We start from the raw sequence: 12,645 nt of genomic DNA, 5'->3' as shown, positions 1-12,645 counted from the left end.
AGAAAAAAAATATTAAATGGCTAATTTGGTGTTGCCAAGTGGACCAATTCGATACCAGAACTAAAATAATAAAAAACTTGTATAGTTTTTGATAAAAAAAAGTGACATGTTTAAAACGACATTTATATGGTCGGTAAAACTCGGGCGTTACAGTGGCAACATATTTAAAACAACGTTTATTTAATCGGTAAAACGTAGGCGTTGTGGCGGTGCTCGACTCGCATTTAATCGGTTACGTTTGTTACATCACATGAATTTTTTTAAAAAACTTACATATTAAAAAGGGGTGATAAGAGAAAATTAATTGCAATATGCAAAAAATGTTTATTGTGAACGACCTAGTATATACAGCTGGACCCATTTAAAAGAAACAAATAAAAAATATATCATAAAAACCTGAATAACCAAGACTCGAACATGCACAGCAGAAGGCAGTCGAAAAAACCTTGCGATTTACAACCACAACCATCACACCAGCCACCACATGCGTCACTTGCATACAAATTCAATTGAGTTGGTTAAATACTAAAATAAGATATTCTGAAGAAGACTTGCACCGACTTTTTGCTAATAATCTATATATATAATAATAATAATAATAATAATAATAATAATAATAATAATAAAAACGATAGAATATAGCAATCCTTTTCTTCCCGTTATCTGAATCAATAAACACACCTAAAATTTGAAAATTTCAAGCCTCACCTGACCCTAAACCTCAAATCGATCTTACTATAGCCCTCCTAACACCGGTGAGTCATCTGATCCTGCTTAATCACGTTGACTCGTCGCCCGTATTCTGAATTAGCTGAGTGACGCGTTCATCTGATTGTTCCTAACTTACAAATCAACAACTTCTAGTCGTTCAAGATTTTGGACACAACCCCACTGAATACTAAACAAAATATGGTTAGTGTTTTTCAGTCAGTATCGATCAATCATGTTATTTGGAAAGATAATGAATTATGTGTTAGCAATTTTACATTTAGTCAATAACCTGCATTCTGTAATGGATTCGGTATTCCCGTGGATTACCGGTACCTATACCGCCCAGGGCAGAAACGGATTGCATTCTAAAACACGAACCGGTATTGGTACCGGTACCACCTAGTGCCGAAACGGATGGCATCCTAAAACAGAATCAGTACCGATTTAAATCGGCCGGGATGGCAATGTATGGTGTTGGGAACTATTTGCTCATCCTTATAATTATCTATATATACTAAAAGATATTGCTGGCGCCACAGAATGGAATTATGCATATTTCTTATATATGTTTAATTTAATGTAGGATTATTGGTTGGTTGCATGTTTTCTTGTGTAATTTGCTGTTCAGATCCTCTGTTTCGCTTTCTAATCATCAATTTTAGATTCAGGTACGTATGTTATAACATTTTAATTAATTTTGCCCTTTATGTTCGATGTGTTATCTGTAGTTAGGGCTTGTTTGCATTTGATTTTTCTTTTGTAGTTAGGGCTATTTCTCTTAAGAATGTAGTGGTTTGATTTCATTTTTATGGTTAGGGATTTATTTAATGGTAGGATTTAGTTAAACTGAAGGATGGTTTTTTGTTTATTTTTTGTTGCAGTTGCTTTTTGGTTGTAGGATTTGGAACTACAAGCCTTTTTGGTAGGGCTATAAACAAGCGAGCTACTCGAGATCGGCTCGTGAAAAATCTCGATTGAACTTAGCTTAATCGAGCCTGAGCTCGAGCCTAAAAGTAAGCTTGTTTAATAAACGAGCCCAAGCCGAGCTCGAGCTCCATATAAGTTAAACGAGCCAAGCTCGAGGGCCCGGTTCGGCTAGTTTGCACCCCGAATTTTTGGTGCCTTGTAGACAAAATTAGTTTGTTGTTTCGTGTGAGTTACCTAGTATTGCAGATAGGTTTAATACACCGACCCTTTATGTGTGTCATGCCAGTAGCTTAGTTCTTGTAAGTGACATTAAATTTTGTGGCTGTCATAATGCAATCCTTCATGCCTGCACTTTTGTAGGTAATTAGATATATGTTGATACATACTCTTGTCATATTTGGTCAATTTTGTTACATTTTGGTCTAATCTGTTGCTCATTCATATTGTTAAGTGTAGTTGATTGCTAGGTGGTTGATGTTTGGTTATAAGACTTTCAAGTGTAACAGTTAATTTTGACACGTTTAAGACAATTGTTACTGCATACTGCAAACAGGGTAAAACTGAATCAGCTTTGATTCATGAATTTTGTCCTTGGTTTTTTGTAGGCTTTCGCTTCGGTTCATATTTGCTGACAGTTTCAGCAACTGCAGTTAAAGGTAAGCCGGTAGTTGTCTTATGGTATATGTAGAATATATTTGGTTTTGTGTTTTCAAATATTTGCTAGGCATATAAGTATGTGTAAGGCCCCGTTACCGGTAGCCCTACTTTCGTGTTGGATTTACTCATAATCGCAGTTCTAAATATCAGAGTTAATTAAAACATTCGCGGAATATAAAAGCTTTCATAAAACATTTCATAATAAAACACGCCTTGTCTTAAAACATCATTTTGTCTTTCAAAATAAACGAAACATTAAACTTAAACGTCTTGAGTCTTCCGATGCCAGCCTCTTATTCAGTGCCACGTGTCTCCTCAAGCGAGCTGCCTCATCCTACTCACCTGCGTGCATACTAAAAGTCAACTACGCTGAGTGAGTTCTAGTTAATCATACACTATGCAATACACATAAACTTATATTCTTTCATTCATACTTTCATACTTTCATACTTTCTTTTGTATTAACTTACTTTCATATCTTACGTTATAAAGAGCATTACGCCCTACATTCCTCGAGTATTATTAGGGCTCGGTACCCTCCTTCCTCGAGTATTATTAGGGCTCGGTACCCTCCTTCCTCGAGTATTATTAGGGCTCGGTACCCTCTTTCCTCGAGTATTATTAGGGCTCGGTTCCCTCTTTCCTTGAATATTAGTAGGGTTCGGTTCCTTAGTTCTCGAATATTAGTAGGGTTCGATTCCCTCCTCATTACCGTACATCCATCCTTTCCTGCTTTTATTAACTTTATCACATTCATACACATAAGCATACATATCATACTTACCTTATACTTAGCGTTACAACCTGACAGTACGTGCAATATCCGAAGATCGTTCACGTACCATCAAGCAATCATTCATACATATCACATTATTCACATAAGGCATACACTTATCTCTTAGGATAAGCGTATTAACAAACATATCGAGTATGCACACAGCCCCGAAAACATAACACATAAATGGGCTAGAAACTCACCTGAACACGGTTACGTTCACCGTTAATCGTAATCCTTTTCTTCAGTTGTGCACGGCTGACTGTATAACAAGTATACGTATCAATTAACTATCACTACTCATATCATCTTTCTAGTCTTAACTACTACCCACAACGAACGGGGGTCCGGGGGCAGCGCCCCTGGCAGCGGGGTCTAGGGGCGGGCAGCCTCTAGCAGGGTCCAAGGGGCAGAGCCCCTGGCTGGGGTCGAGCTGCCAGGTCAGCTTGGAAAAATTTTATTTCCATTAACTGTCTTAACACATTTTTCATTAGGTTTTTAATTTATTTTCTAATCGAACTTGACTTTAGGCGAAGTTAAACCTTAGGCGAACTTAGCTTTAGGCGAAGCTAAACCTTAGGCGAACTTAGCTTTAGGCGAAGTTAAACCTTAAGCGAACTTAGCTTTAGGCGAAGTTATCAATTAGGCGAACTTGGCCTTAGGCGAAGTTACCAGTTAGGCGAACTTGGCCGTAGGCGAAGTTAAGCCTTGAAGGCGAAGTTATGCTTTGAAGGCGAAGTTAAGCTTTGAAGGCGAAGTTACCCAGTTCGCAGGCGAAGTTGCCCAGTTCAGCTACGGGTTTGGTTTTTATCAAGCATTTTGGCGATTTTAATACCCTTGTTATGGTTCGACATCACCCACTAACGTTCCCTAACCGTTTCGTTCGTATATATATCCCGTATATACTATAAAGCTTGGATCTTTAAGCTTAAGGACGTTCAATAAAACATAAACTTATAAAGGTCAAGAACATACCTTTTGTGCTCGTTTGGATCTCGTTTAACTTGTTTAATCACAACTAATCGTTTACTCTCTCTCGGATCTTGCTCGTTTCTCTCCCTCGGCCGCCGGCCGTATATGGCGGTGTGTGGTGTGTGTGTGTTTTGGAGTGTGTTAGAGAATAAGATGGAAATGAAATGAGGGTTTAGGGTTTTAGGTTGGTTTAGGGGATATTTATATCCCTTAAAGCCCATGGACCTAAGGCCCATTCTCATTTAACCCATCTTAATTAATCTAAGTCCATGATCCGTTCTTTACTCGACATTAATTAATAACGCGAAATCACTAAACGTAACTTTCTTTATTTAACATTATAAATTTTAGGATGTTACAGTATGGCTGATTAAATTTGGCGATCATAAATGCAGTAATTTATTAATAATAATGTCTCGCTCATCAAATGATGTTAATCGACCTGAGTCGTCTCGAAAAAGAGGACACATGTCTTCAATTTCTGATGTGTATGCAGCTTAGGCCTCTGGTTCGGAAGCTATTGATGTTCGCACGACTATGCATGTATCAAACACAAAAAAAGTTTTGGCCCGATGCAACGCTTCGGGTAAAAGTCTAGTTAAATACCAACCTGAATTGATAAAACTAAATTTAAACAATATCATGGAGGATGTTTTATAGATGATCACAGCTTGAAACTCATAAAAATTGTGAGTTGTTTCAGGTTATATTACATCTAATGGGTTAACAGTTATAAAAAATAATAGTTTCATTTATAAGTCATTTTATTAAAACAAAATGACTGAAATATATGGAAACTCATCAAATGGGTTAACGGTTTCATTTATAAGTCACTTTATTAAAACAAACTTAGATTTTATTTATAACGAAACCCGTAGAGGTGGGCATATAAACCGGTTAACCGAACCGATCTGAAATTCGAACCGAAACCGAACCAGTTTGAAACCGTTTATGCAGAAACCGGTTTGAAACGAACCGGTTGAAACCGTAGGTTCGGAACCGGTTTGTAATTTTCTTCACCAAGACCGGTTCCAACCCGATTAACCGACCGAAACCGGCCAAAACCGATCAAAAACTGGTCAAAATCCGAATCGGAACCGATCAAACCCGAACCGAAACCGATCATACATAGTCAATAAACCTGTTTCAACTCGAACCAAAACCATAATAAACCGGTTTTGACTTTTGTTGACCAAACCGAACTGGTTTTAACCCAAACCGATTTTGAGTTTTAAACCGATTTGTGCACCTCTAGAAACCCATCAAATGGGTATTTATGCTTATTAAATATGTATTCTTAGAACGCTTTTTAATTGATTGGGATGACTTTGAACTTCAGGGCTTACATTGACTTTATTATATATGGCGTGGTATACTAATCGAGAATGGATGTATAAAAGAACAACCAGTGATGGATTTATCAATAAGGAATATTGTGACAATGTGAAGTTGTTTCTCGACTTTGCCTATTCTAATGAAGAAGCAATTAATAAAAGGGTAACTAAGCATGGAAAGACAGTATATGACATTAGATGTCCATGTTTTAAATGCCAAAATGTCTTCTACTTATGTAGATCAACTGTTCATGAACACTTGCTTAAGAATGGATTCTTGAGTAACTATACAAAATGGCATGCACATGGCGAATCTTCTATCCAGGTAGCACAATCTTCTATTACAATGGAAGTTGATGATGATGATGGTTATAGACGCATGGTGTTGGATAGCATGCAACCATCTGATTATAATTCTACACATAACCCAAATCTAGACTCAAACAGTGGGACAGAACACATACCGAATCCCGAAGCAATGAGATTCTATGACATGTTAGAAGCCGCTGACGAACCTCTATGGGAGGGAATGAAAACCACAAATTGTTCAAAGTTAGAAGCTGCCACAAAGTTTTTGAATTGGAAATCAACGTTCAAAGTATCCACTTCGTCTTACAACCATATTATTTCCATGGTTAAAGCAATGATGCCTGAAGATAATAAGCTCCCGGGAAGCTTTTATGATACAAATAAAAATTCTTGAAAAGCTTATTCTTCCTAAAGAACGAATCGATGTTTGCAAAAATCATTGCATGTTATTCTATAATCATGACAAGACACTGACACGATGTAAATATTGTGGGGAATCTCGTTACAAGAGTGCAAAAAATAAGGTATCTAATTTGGTAATGACGTACATGCCTATTGGTCCTAGACTTAAAAGGTTATATATGTCTACAAAAACGGCTAAAGATATGACTTGGCACCATGACTACAAAACTAAGGATGGAAGCATGGCGCATCCAAGTGACAATAAGGCTTGGAAGCATTTTGACTTGAATAATCCCGACTTTGCGAATGAGATTCGAAATGTTCGTATTGGGTTATGCACCGACGGCTTTAATCCAAATAACTCGAACTTGAATCCTTACTCACTATGGCCTGTTTTTCTTACAATATATAACTTGCCTCCTTGGAATTGAGTTTGAAAGATTCATTTATTAATTTAAGTTTAGTTATTCCTGGAAGAAAGAGTCCGAGTCAAAACGTGGATGTGTTTTTAAGACCATTGATAGACGAGTTGAAACAACTTTATGAGGAAGGAATTGAAGTTTATGATGCTTACCGTAGAGGAAATTTTATGATGAAAGTCATCCTTTTATGGACGGTCAGTGATTTCCCTGCCTATGCAATGTTATCAGGTTGGTGCACGCATGGAAATTTAGCTTGCCCACATTGTATGGGAGACACGGAAGCCTTTCGGTTACATGCCAGAGGTAAATCATGTTGGTTTGACTGCCATAGAAGATTTCTACCTCCATCACACCCATTTCGTAAGGATAAAAAGGGATTTCGGGCTAAGAAATCGGTACCGCCATCATTAGGACCTCCACCAAAGTTAACTGGTTGGGATTTATACGAATAGGTGTTTGACATTTCAATTGTCTATGAAGGTGAACTAAATAACCCAAAGAATAAAGATGTTGGTTTAGGGAAAACCCATAATTGGGTAAAGAAAAGCATTTTTTGGGAGCTTGAATATTGGTCGATGTTGCTAATCCGACACATCCTTGATGTAATGCATATTGAGAAGAAAGTTTTTGAGAATCTTTTTCACACAGTAATGGATACTTCCAAAACAAAAGATAATATAAAGGCAAGGATGGATCTAGAGGAGTATTGCATTCGACCATCATTGCATACTTGGATGAATAACAATAACAAATATATGAAACCTAAAGCATCATACACCTTAACGAAACCAGAGGTATATGATGTATGTAAACGGTTGAAAAAATTGAAATTTCCTGATGGATACGCTTCCAATATAGGGGGATGTGTAAACGTTAAAAAAGGTACCTTTTATGCCTTTAAAAGTCATGATAGTCATGTCTTCATGCAACGGCTAATGCCTATTGTTTTAAGAGGGATTCTTCCAAAACAGATATTTGAACCAATAGTAGAGCTCTGTACATTCTTTCGTGTGATATGCTCAAAGGTTTTACACATTGAAGATTTACAAAAGTTGGGAGAAAGTATCGTTGTAACGATGTGCAAGTTAGAAAAAATCTTTCTGCCTGGATTTTTTGACTCGATGGAACACCTTGTCATACATTTGACGGATGAAGCTATTCTTGGTGGTCCTGTGCAGTTCAGGTGGATGTATCCGTATGAGAGGTAATAGTTTTACTACCATGTTTATTATTTTAATATATTAAATGTTATATAATTACTAACACATTTCGAATTTTTAGGAAGTTGGGTCGATTGAAAAGAACGATTAGAAACAAAGCAAGGGTTGAAGGATCCATTGTAGAGTCATATCTTGTAGATGAACTTGCAAACTATTGCTCCTTGTATCTTGACCCGACAATAAAGACAGGGCTGAACCGCGGGCCTCGCAATTTTTCCCCTAACATTCCTTGTTCATCGAGTGTCGACGTTCGATTAAGTATATTCAAGTATCCTTCCCGAAGATTATATGATAAGGGTGGAAAGACTAAAGTTCTTAAGGATGATGATAAACACAAGGATCATACTTACATATTGCTTAATTGTAAAGAGCTTCACGATCATGTGTGGTTATTTGATGAAGAATTGAGAGTTTCGTTTCCAAATTGTGACCAAGCAACACTTGAAAAAAAGAAAGAGAGGGATTTTGCTAATTGGCTTGAAGATTATGTAAGAATAACACAATAACAATTTTAATGCAGTTTTATTTTAAACTTTTTAACACGCTTTTATGAATGTAGGTTCGGAATAAGGAAACAAGTGCGCACTTGAGAGATACAGCACATGGGCCTCTTAATTATGTTAGATCACACAAAGGCTATTTGATAAATGGCTACAAGTTCCATACACGGACAGCTTACCATGGGCGGGTCACAAAAAATAGTGGTGTGTGTGTGAAAGGGGCTATCTATAACGAACATGAAAGTGACTATTATAGGATGCTAGATGACATCCTAGAGTTGGAATATCATAGCAACTTAGGACCTTCTATAGTTGTTTTGTTCAAATGCACTTGGTTTGACCCCGCAAAAGGTGTAAGGGTGAACCCAAAAACCAATATGGTTGATGTTAATTCCAAGGCAATAGGATGTGTTGACGACCAATTTATTTTAGCATCCCAAGCACAAGTGTATTATACACCATACCCCTCAAAAGAAAACGGATTACAAGATTAGTGAGCAGTCGTCAAGACGACCCCTAGAGGAATTTATGAACTAGCTGAAGATGACAATGTAGTTGGTGATGATGATAACGAAGACGTGGAAGATTTTTTTCAAGAGAATGAAAGGTTAGTATGTTCATCTACTACTGAGGATTTGCTCCCCGTTACTCATGTAGAAACAAATATAATTGAAGAAGTCGACGATGTCAATGATGAAGATGATGAAGAAGGTGATTTTGAACACATTAATGTAGATGATGATGAATTCGAAGACGACATTGATTTAGATGATGGCGATGAAGAATTTGAAGACGAAGAGTCGTAGTGAAGGTACCTTATAAGAACCATATGTTTATTAATTTATAAATTGAAAGTGCTTTCACTCTTTTAAAATAAATAAATAATTTAAAAAATTACAAATATATTAGTAAATACAACCCTAAGTCAATTGGTTTTTTTAAGGTAGCATATCTTATTTTTATACCGTTGTCATGAGAACTTATTGGTTAGGCGAGTCCGGTATATAAATTTATAATAAATTGTTGTTTATTTTAAAATTTAATCTTTGTGTAACCGTCAATTGTAAGATTAGTCCTAGTTAATGATCTATTGTTAAGTTATAGTACTATACATATTTGTTCTTATTCTTTTATATGATTTTGTTAAACTAACTATATTTTATTAACTATATTTTATTTCTTGTGATTTTGGTGATATTACAACAGATATAGATATTGATGAAAGAAAGAAATCCAATTAGAGCATATCTTGATATTATAACAGTTGATGACTTTGCGATAGCAACTTTGTTTCGGTACGTCCTAAGTTTATTGTTATTAGAGCATCTAAATTTGTAAATCAATATACTCGTTTCATGTTTGTTCGCGTTGTGGTTTAACAATTTTTGGTTTAATGTCTCAGGTTTAACAATATAATGGATCAACAAGTTTGGGGAATATTGGCTTCGAAATTTAACAATATATGGTTTTTTTTTTCTAAAATATTAACTTGGTCTCGTAATTTTATGTTTATTTATGTTGATATTGTAACTTCCTATGGTTTACGTATGCTTCTTTTTTTTCCTTTTTATTTACACTATGTTGAATCTTTATTTTTGTTAATTCCATATTTTTATGTTAAATTTGTATCTTTCAGTGTTGGCCGACTAGAATAAATATTTATCAATAAAGGGTAATTGAGGTTAATAGGCCCCAGCTTGACTTGAACTTAAATAGAGTCGACTTGGCCATATTTTATAACGAGCTGTGACATTGAGTTCGAGTTCGGCTCATACAAAACTCGAGTCAACTCGTGGCTCGACAAGCTAACACAAGCATTTCAAGAAAAAAAATTGATTTTCGATGTTTACACTTGATCAACAATTAAACTTTTATATTGAAATGTAATAACTAATAAGTAAACTTTGATTTCCTATAAAAACAGTCATAATGGGTTATATTTCGGAGCATATACTTATAAGTGTAAATTAGTGTTAGTTGGGGTCAAACATTTTAATTAGTGAGAATTAGGCTCAACGATGATCGATTTGGGTTAATTAGTGTCATTATTGATCATTAGAGTCGATGTGATGAAAGGTAAAACCTAACTTAAACACAAGAACATTCACAACAAATAAAACACGAGAAATTCGCGTTAGAGCTATATTAACATAAAGAATAATAAATAAATTACCTAGACTATCGACGCTCAGTAGATCTAAGCATAAGTAGGGGTGCAAACGAGCCGAGCTGCTCACGAGCTAATTAAGATTGACTTGTTAAAAAACTCGACCGAGCCGAGCTTAATCGAGTCCGAGCTCGAGCCTATAAGTAAGCTCGTTTAACATACGAGCCCGATCCTAAAAGTAAGCTCCTATAATAAACGAGCCCGAACTTCATTTATCGAGCTCGAGCTGGCTCATTAGCCTAAACGAGACTGTCATTTATATATTTTCTTAAAAAATATATATATAATAATATTTAATAATATATGCTATTTTATACATAAAGTTATAATAGAAAAAATATATAAAAATAATTATAATTATATAAAACATAATTGATAAATAGTAAACGAGCGAGCTCGAGCTTTGAATATAGAGCTCGAAACGAGCCGAGCTCGAGCTTTGTGTAAGTTAAACGATCCGAGCTCAAGCTCGCCTCGCCTCGTTTGCACCCCTAAACATAAACATTATCATTTAAAAGATTAGTGGAAAAGTGGTGACACACACTCAATATAAGAAAAAATAATCGTAAGTATATGAATCGGATTATGGGTTAATTAACAACTATCAACAATTAAAAACATTTATATAAAACTAGTTTTTATCCCCCCGTATTATGGGGTTGTTTTATATTGTTTGTTCTAATATTTATTTGTTTTTTTAATTTATATTTTTTTTATTGTATGAAAGTTAATAATATACTTATGGTTTGATGGTAAATTGTTTCACAAATAAATTAGATGTTATAACCCGGTTTAAAAGCTATATGGTTTTGATGAGACCCAAGACCCATTTATCTTTTTTTACTATGAAATTGGTTTTTTAATTATAAGTAATATTTATGAAAGTTAATAATATACTTATGGTTTGATGACACCCAAGACCCGTTTATTTTTTTTACTATCAAATTGGTTTTTTAATTTAAATAATATATATATATATATATATGGGTGGGTTAACGTACAATAATAGCTTATCGTACATTACGTACGCGAGAACCTGCACCACCCGATCCTAATTGCAATTAGAACTACGCAGTGGCATAATTGTAATTAACCTAAAAATACTTAACGCATACCCGTCAAAGTCCACCGTCACAACCATCGTCTACTGTCATGAGCACCACCATCGTCCGTCACCACCATCTATCGTTGGTCACAGGTCAGTTAAGCAATTTCCAATTGAAATTGAAATTGAAATTGAAATTTCTGATGAGCCTAATTGATCAATCAACCTTGAAATTGATCTAATTAATCATCAATTTGAAGCTTCCGTCGATCAATTTTGAGTTTTTGAGTTCTGGGTTTTGACATTGAACGTATTAACATTAAGTTTATACTTTCTAATTATACGTTCCGTTTAAACGTATTATACGTTCTGTTTAAACGTTCAAAACAAAATCAATTAAACTTTAAAAAGTTCAGTACAAAAAGTTTATGCGTTCTGTTTATACGTTTTTAAATAATGTTGTTTATAAGTTTAGTACAAATATTATGTTTAAACGTTCTGAAACAAATTGAATACCTTTAAACGTTCTGACCAAAAAAGAACATCTTTAAACGTTCTAATACATTCAAAGAAGATCTGGGTGTTAGAAAAAATGAACATCTTTAAACATTCTAAGAAGTTCAGATTGTTAAAAAAGTTTAGAAATTCTGATAAAGTTTAGAAGTTCTAAGAAGTTCTGGGTGTTCAGAACTTCTAAAACTAAAAAAATAATAATAATAAACACCTGTAAACATGAAATTGAACACTGAAATCACTTCATATAATCTCATAATCATCAAATAATCGTCAATCGACCGTTAATTTGATCATTGATTCGATCATATGAACAAAATATAGAGCGTCTGCAACTGGGTTTCTCCAAAACTCAAAATTGATTAATTGAAACTTCAAATTGATGATTAATTGGACCAATTTCAAAGTTTAATTGATCAATTAGTTCAACAATTTCAATTTCAATTGGGCAATTTTATCAACTGACATGCGAGCAACGATTGATGGTTGTGTCGGAAGAAGATGGTGGTCGCGAAGGTGGATGGTGGACGGAATCGTTGAACGGCGATGGTGAAGGTGGACGGAATCGACGGGAGAAGAGGTTGACGGAGGCCGGCTCGTGTAATTGTGATTTTAGGATTATGATTGTTATTGAATATGGACGTTCCAGATGGCCGCGTATGTATTGTACGATAAAGGATTTGCGTATTCT

At 35.2% G+C, this 12,645-nt stretch overlaps 1 long non-coding RNA gene across 1 annotated transcript; it reads left to right on the top strand.

The window, feature by feature from the left end:
* The first annotated feature begins 822 nt into the window (after positions 1-822).
* On the top strand, positions 823-5,819 carry LOC143530060 (uncharacterized). The gene is made up of 4 exons (XR_013134785.1): positions 823-912; positions 1,295-1,379; positions 2,244-2,294; positions 5,382-5,819. It is a non-coding gene; the product is annotated as an uncharacterized LOC143530060 (long non-coding RNA).
* Positions 5,820-12,645: the final 6,826 nt, after the last annotated feature.

Source organism: Bidens hawaiensis, unplaced genomic scaffold, assembly GCF_021521415.1.
Source record: "Bidens hawaiensis isolate Kalapana, Puna unplaced genomic scaffold, B.hawaiensis_p1.1 tig00008841_1, whole genome shotgun sequence".
In the NCBI taxonomy this organism is placed as follows: Eukaryota; Viridiplantae; Streptophyta; class Magnoliopsida; order Asterales; family Asteraceae; genus Bidens; species Bidens hawaiensis.
The sequence above is the reverse complement of the archived record's forward strand: the minus strand, read 5'-3'. Positions and strand labels throughout refer to the sequence as shown.